A 6,901-nucleotide genomic window follows, 5' to 3' on the forward strand; every position below is an offset into this window, starting at 1 on the left:
AGGAAAACTAAATGAATAAACAATAAAATAAAATTCGAAATTAAAAATAAAATTATTCTCCCATTAATAACAAATAAAAAACAAAAAAAAAATATATATATATATCAAGAATTAAAGGTAAAGAAAAAGAAAACGATAACAATAGCAATCGCTCCTGGTGATAATCGAATGCACCCATAGAAAGCGCTTGAGAAAAATATGACTGAAAAAACAACTTTTGGGCGCCATTTTATACAACATGCCGGCAGAAATAAAGAAAACCGCTCGTCGAATAAAAAAGATATTCGGAAAAATATGAAATAAGAATAACTCTGTCGCGCTCAATCAGGCGTACTTAGATAATGAATTGTCTCCTAAATATACATACATGCGTATATATAAATATATATATACATATATATACATATATATATATATATATATAAAATTTATATGAAATTTATTTATACAAATATTGATGGCTTCATACACTTGTGCCCGATATTATTCATACCCCTCGGATCTTTGAGATTTCTATAAGAATATTGCTCAAACCAGAAAGTAGACAATATTAAAGGGATTTCAAACAATAAATCAAGCATAAGCATTTAATTTAAACTCAACAAATAAATAAATTATGCAAGTTTGAAACATTATACAAAGAAAAACAATAATGGCACAAGTTCAAAATTATTCATACCTCTCTTACTAATAGTCAATAGCATGCCCTTTATTCTTAATAACTGCCTGTAACCGTTTTGGATATTTATCAACAAGGTTTTTACAAGCATCAACACTGATTTTTGACCATTCTTCAATGCAGTAGTTCTCCAAATCCCTCAAATTTCTATGTTTCCGCTTTTTAACCTCAGTTTCAATATGTGCCAGAGGTTTTCGATAGGGTTCAGGTCGGGACTCTGGCTAGGCCATTCCAAAATATTAATTTGATTGTCCTCAAACCATTTCTTGACTATTTTGGCAGTATGTTTTGGATCATTATCCTGTTGAAGGACCCAGTTTGGTCCTAAATGGAGCTTCTCCGCATCCTGTCTAATGTTTTTCTGGAGTATCTCCAAATATTGCTCCTTCTTCATGGTTCCATCTATCTTGACCAAACTACCTGGACCACTAGCCGAAAAGGAGCCCCAAAACATTAGGCTACCACCACCATGTTTCACCGTGGGTATGGTGTTCTTTGGGTTGTAAGCTTCTCCTTTCTTCCTTCAAACGTAAGAAGCATCCATATGGCCAAACAATTCAATTTTTGTTTCGTCAGTCCACAAAATACTTGAGAAAACGGACTCTGGAGAATTCACATGGGTCCTAGCAAACTTTAGACGTGCTGCAAGGTGTTTTCCGGTGTGCAATGGAGTCCTTCTTGGTCTTCTTCCTTTCAGACCATTTTCATGCGGAGTCCTTTGCAATGTTTGCCTTGATATTTTTATGCCAGAAGACTCCAGATTTTCTAAAATGTCCTTATTAGTGGTGGTTGGATTTGCATTAACACTTCTTACAATATTCCTGGTGGCTCTAGCAGACAGTTTCCTTTTCCTTCCTCTACCAATCAAGTTGTTTGTTGTGTGGTGGCTCTGGAATTTTTTGATGATGCTCTGTACTGTTGCTGTAGGGACCTCAAATTTCTTGGAAATTGACTTGTAACCTAAACCATCCTTATGTGAATTCACAATTTTAGTCCTAAGATCATTACTAAGCTCTTTTTTCTTCCCCATTCTAATAATTTTTATTCTTTTATTGGTTTTCAGTTGATATCATTTTAATTTCTGAAAAATGCAAAAAACGAAATGAAATTAATCAAAGGTTGTATAAAAGCATTCAAAATAAGAATCAAACAGAAAACAAACAGTCAGAAACTCGATTAATACTGAAAAAATAAGGGGGTATGATTATTTTTGAACATTGCAGATTTTATAAATAGCTGTATATTTCTTTTATTACAAGTATCCCGAGATTTTAAAATGACGAAAATGATCAGAAGAGGTTTATTAAGAATATGTATCAATATAGACGTAAACAATAAATTCTTACAAAAGTTACACCAAATAAACTCAATTTTCAAGGGTGGTATGAATAATATCGGGCACAAGTGTATGTGCATATATGTTTCTGTAATCACCCGCGTTTGAGGATTACGTCTTCAGGCCAAGTATTATCGTCGAGAACTGATATTTTAAACAAAAACATTTTCTTATTTCATTGGTAGGGGTTATAAGCGGGGAGAGGATAAGTGAGGTCTTTGAAGATAATACACATCTTTTTTATTTCCCTTTTTTATATTCCCTTTTTTAAGTTCGTCTATCCCATCTTTTGGTTTTTATGGCACAAGATACTTGGGAATGTAGCATTTTGGTCTTGCGGTCTGTAAATTAAAAACATTCACATGGGCATTGAGTACTGACAGGGGCCTATATATATATATATATATATATATATATATATATATATATATATATATATATATATATGCGTATATATATTTGTATATATTACTGTATATATATATATATGTATGTATATATACATATATATATGCATATATATATGCATATATATATGTATATATTACTGTGTTTGTTCATCAGTTCCATATTGCTCTGAAAATCTCATCTCTACAATACCAATTATATGCGATATCATATAGAATTACGTTGACAGTATTTTACTAAATCTCGTCACATTAACATAAAAACTTGTTGACTCGGATCTCACAGCAGACGCGTTCATTTCTGTGGAGTACTTTTTCCCTGTTTTCTATTTAAGAGCCGTTAATCAGCAAATGCACTGCCATGTTTTTTAATGTACTCTTTTGTTTGGTTTCAATATGCGCGAATCGATCCGTCGAACTCTTTCCATTTAACCTTTTAATCGATTATCTTTAGCATCATGTTATTGATTGGTCGATCCCATCGCTTCCATATCTATACATCTTTATCATTATATGAATTCATGGCATCAAAGAATGTTCACCGATCGATTTATTGGACGGTAAAGAATAATAATATCTCAAGAATATTGTACTGTGTACATAAAATGCATCATATATATATATATATATATATATATATATATATATATATATATATATATATATATGTGTGTGTGTGTGTGTGTGTGTGTGTGTGTGTCTGTGAGTCTGTTTGTCTGTGTTTGTGTATATGTGTGTGTACTTACATACTACTCTTATTATATATGCATTATATATACACAAATTTATATATAATATATATATATATATATATATTACACATTGTATGTAGATATTTATACGCGTATGCATATATATGCATATAGGTATATAGATGCATATGTATATATATATATATATATATATGCATACATTAATATTTATACATAGATGCGTATGCTTAACTACACAAACATGACAATATTTCGATCTGTACTTATTGATAAAGGAGATCAGTGCCAACGAAAATGGTATAGTGTGTATTTAATATTAAAAAAAAAACAAAGATACTCACTTAGCAACCGTGTTAAACAAAATAATAAGACGTAATTTCTCATACTGCTCTTAATTTAATAATGATTAATTACTAATTTGTACGTATGTTTGTCCTCAATATCTCTTTTGTGTTCATATATATATATTTACATCTGCTCTTGTTATCCTCATTTCCTGTACGAAGGTTAGCATTTTGAACCATTACGTGTCCGATTAGTTAAGAGCATGGGAGTCAACCATGGAAAATGTGCCACTCAACATTAACCCACCAAGTTAAACACCCATTTAGGGAAAGTTTTTGAAATATTGTACTAAGCCTGCATACGGGAAAATATATTCGCACTCCTACTGTAGACACTAATTACGTGTTTACTCTCTTGATAAATAAGGGCATTAGATGGCCAGGTTGGTGAAAAGGCATACGCATACAAAAGCTAAAAAAAAAAAGAAAAGTAAATAAATGGAGAAATGGAAGAGGGCACAAATAGGTACAATTAAAGTACTCCCACCCACAAATATTGTTTGGGCGATCGGATTTCGATTCTGGCTATAAGTAGTAGCTTGTCTAGCCGTACTGTATGTGGATAACTATAATGCTTCCTATCTTAGGTTGAGCATTTAAGAAGGGGTATACAAATCACCAGTAGCCTAGTAACCGATGCACTTTATGTAAATAAATTGAGCTTAGGTACTTTGGACAATGTCAATTCAATGCCGGCATAGCAGCAGTCGTATATCGCAACGGGTAGAAGCTCCGATTGTCGTTTAGGCTGTCGGTGTTCGATCCTAACTTGAGGTAGTTGCTTGTCTAGCCGCAGTGACGATCTGTGAAACAGCGAAACATATATATATATATATATATATAATATATATATATATATATATATATGCAGTACTTAACACCGACAGCCCAAATGACAATCGGAGCTTCTAGCCATTGTCCTATACGGCTGCTGCAAGGAGACCGTGTGTCGTAATAGTTTACAAGATAGAAAAGTCCTGCCAAATCGTAGACTTTTCTGTTCCAGGTGACCATAGGATGAATATTAAAAAAAAGGAAAATCGGAGATAATACATAGATGAGCGTGTGCGTATGCGTGCGAAGTGTAGTATAATATATATATATATATATATATATATATATATAAGATATATATATATATATATATATATATATATATATATATATATAGTCAATGACAAGAAATAAAAGTCGAAAATGAAACTCCTATAAAATTCTCAATCCTTGTGTACCACGAAAAGGCTTATGTTGTCAGAACATTAGCAATCAGGAGTCAAATAATTTTCGTCAGTCAGAATGTATGCTTCTGGTCAGAACATGAAAATAATAATAAAACGATGTTTTAATTCCCCAAACACGCATAAATAAAAAAGAGTATCCTCGAATCGCAAACTAAAGCCCTAACGGTTTTATAGTTAAATAGAATCCACGGCACGCTATACTAAATTAAGTAAAGTCGATTTTACGTAAACACACGTTTGCTGTTGGAAACGAGTACTTCCACCTTCATCTGAACCGAATTCATAATATTTAATGCTTTCAAGATAAATAATGTTTCTATTTGTCCTCATTGATTCCACAAGTCACCTGTCTTGTAAATTTGGATACTTTAATATGCATAATCTTTTAGAAAACTTATTATCTAAACAGCTAATCGCAATTAGTTAAAGTGTCATTTCCTGTCTGCCGGACATCGTAGGTTTTTTCACAGCAGAAAATCCCAAATCTCTCAGTGACAAAAACTCTCAGTGACAAAAACTGCAGAGTATTTTTTCTGCTACTTTAAAAATAAGTATAACCTTTAGTGTCTTTCTCGTAAGCGAGTCTCCCCACAGCCCTACACGTTACGCGAAAAAGGAATTAAAGAAATTGGACAATTCCGACGGGCTGCCTATCCGGAAGGCTATGTTTGCTTACGGGTTTAGTAGATTCAGGAAATGGCAACGGTGGATAGAAAATGTATGTGGTGATATCCGGTACTAGGGACGTGACAATATATATATATATATATATATATATATATATATATATATATATATATATATATATATATATATATATAACTACTTCATTTACTTACATAAAATTAATATACAAAAGTATAGATTTATGCGTAAACATTAAGTAGTTACTTCAAAAGTGCTCAATACGTAGGTAGAGCTTGTTTACTATATATATATATATATATATATATATATATATATATATATATATATATATATATATATGTGTGTGTGTGTGTGTGTGTGTGTGCGTGTGTGTGTGTGTATGAACGTTATTCTATGTTTACCTAATTTATCTTAAACATGACATTGCTCAAATCATAACGAGAAATGCCATAGCGCCAGAAGTATTGGTTTCGCTTTCGATTATATTTGATGATACTATAGTTTAGTTTTATTCCATTTTCAAATCACTACAATTTACCGGATGAAATATGATAATCGATAGAGATTTTGTCACCTAATAATTTATACGAAATCTTGCGTACAGTATAATGTCATATTTTACGACCGAACCACACTGTATGCTTTGTTAGTGTAATCTACATTGTTTTCAATTGAAGAAGCATTTAATTAACAAGGAATTTTATATTGATCATAATTCGATCCTAGGACGGCTTAGGATAGTGTTGTTGTCTGCCATACGTGCTGTTTCCTAAGCTTTTTTTATCTTCTTTATTTCTTCTGTGTCCAGTATTTATACGTCATCCCACTTTGGGGGAATGGGTGCGCCCTATTTCCATATATGGTCTGTTAGGGGTAATTTTTCGATTTCTCCGCGCGTGTTCCTCCAGTCTTACTTTGAGGGGGCGAAATGTTTCCTTTTTGTAAAGTTTCCCACATTTACATAGACATCTCATAAACGCAGTTTTTTCGTGTGTTTTTTTTTGTTTGGGGAGGGGAAGGGGGTCGTGAGTTTTTCGATCAGGGTTGTAAAAAAATCGCCTATTACGAAGTACCTATACACACTATACTGCACACCTTAGCGTCGGTATCTCTTGGCCTATTTATACTATTTGCAAGTTGATAAGTTTTACAGGGAAAAACACATTAAGACTTATATATCACCAAATATATCATCATAAGCACACTGTAAATAAATATGCATTTACAAAAGAACATCCGTAATGTAAAATCCCCAAAGCATTGAGCAGCAAAGATTGTCTTTACTCTCTCCATCCCTCTCCGTTTTCCATCTCTTTTTCTTTCGTATCCTGGCCGTGATTCAAGATAGATACATATAGTCTTTCTTTTCTGTGGACAATAAATAGCATCTCTTAGCTTTCTAGTTCAAAGTATCCGGGTTTACAATTTTTCCAGGCTTTTACATATGGGAACGTTTATTGATAGTACACTCAGGAAACTCTATGCCTATTTTAAGGAATCCCCTCCTGCTGCAATGCACTTGTTGTACGAGTC

Source organism: Euprymna scolopes, chromosome 34, assembly GCF_053919585.1.
Source record: "Euprymna scolopes isolate OS-2025 chromosome 34, ASM5391958v1, whole genome shotgun sequence".
Lineage (NCBI taxonomy): Eukaryota > Metazoa > Mollusca > Cephalopoda > Sepiida > Sepiolidae > Euprymna > Euprymna scolopes.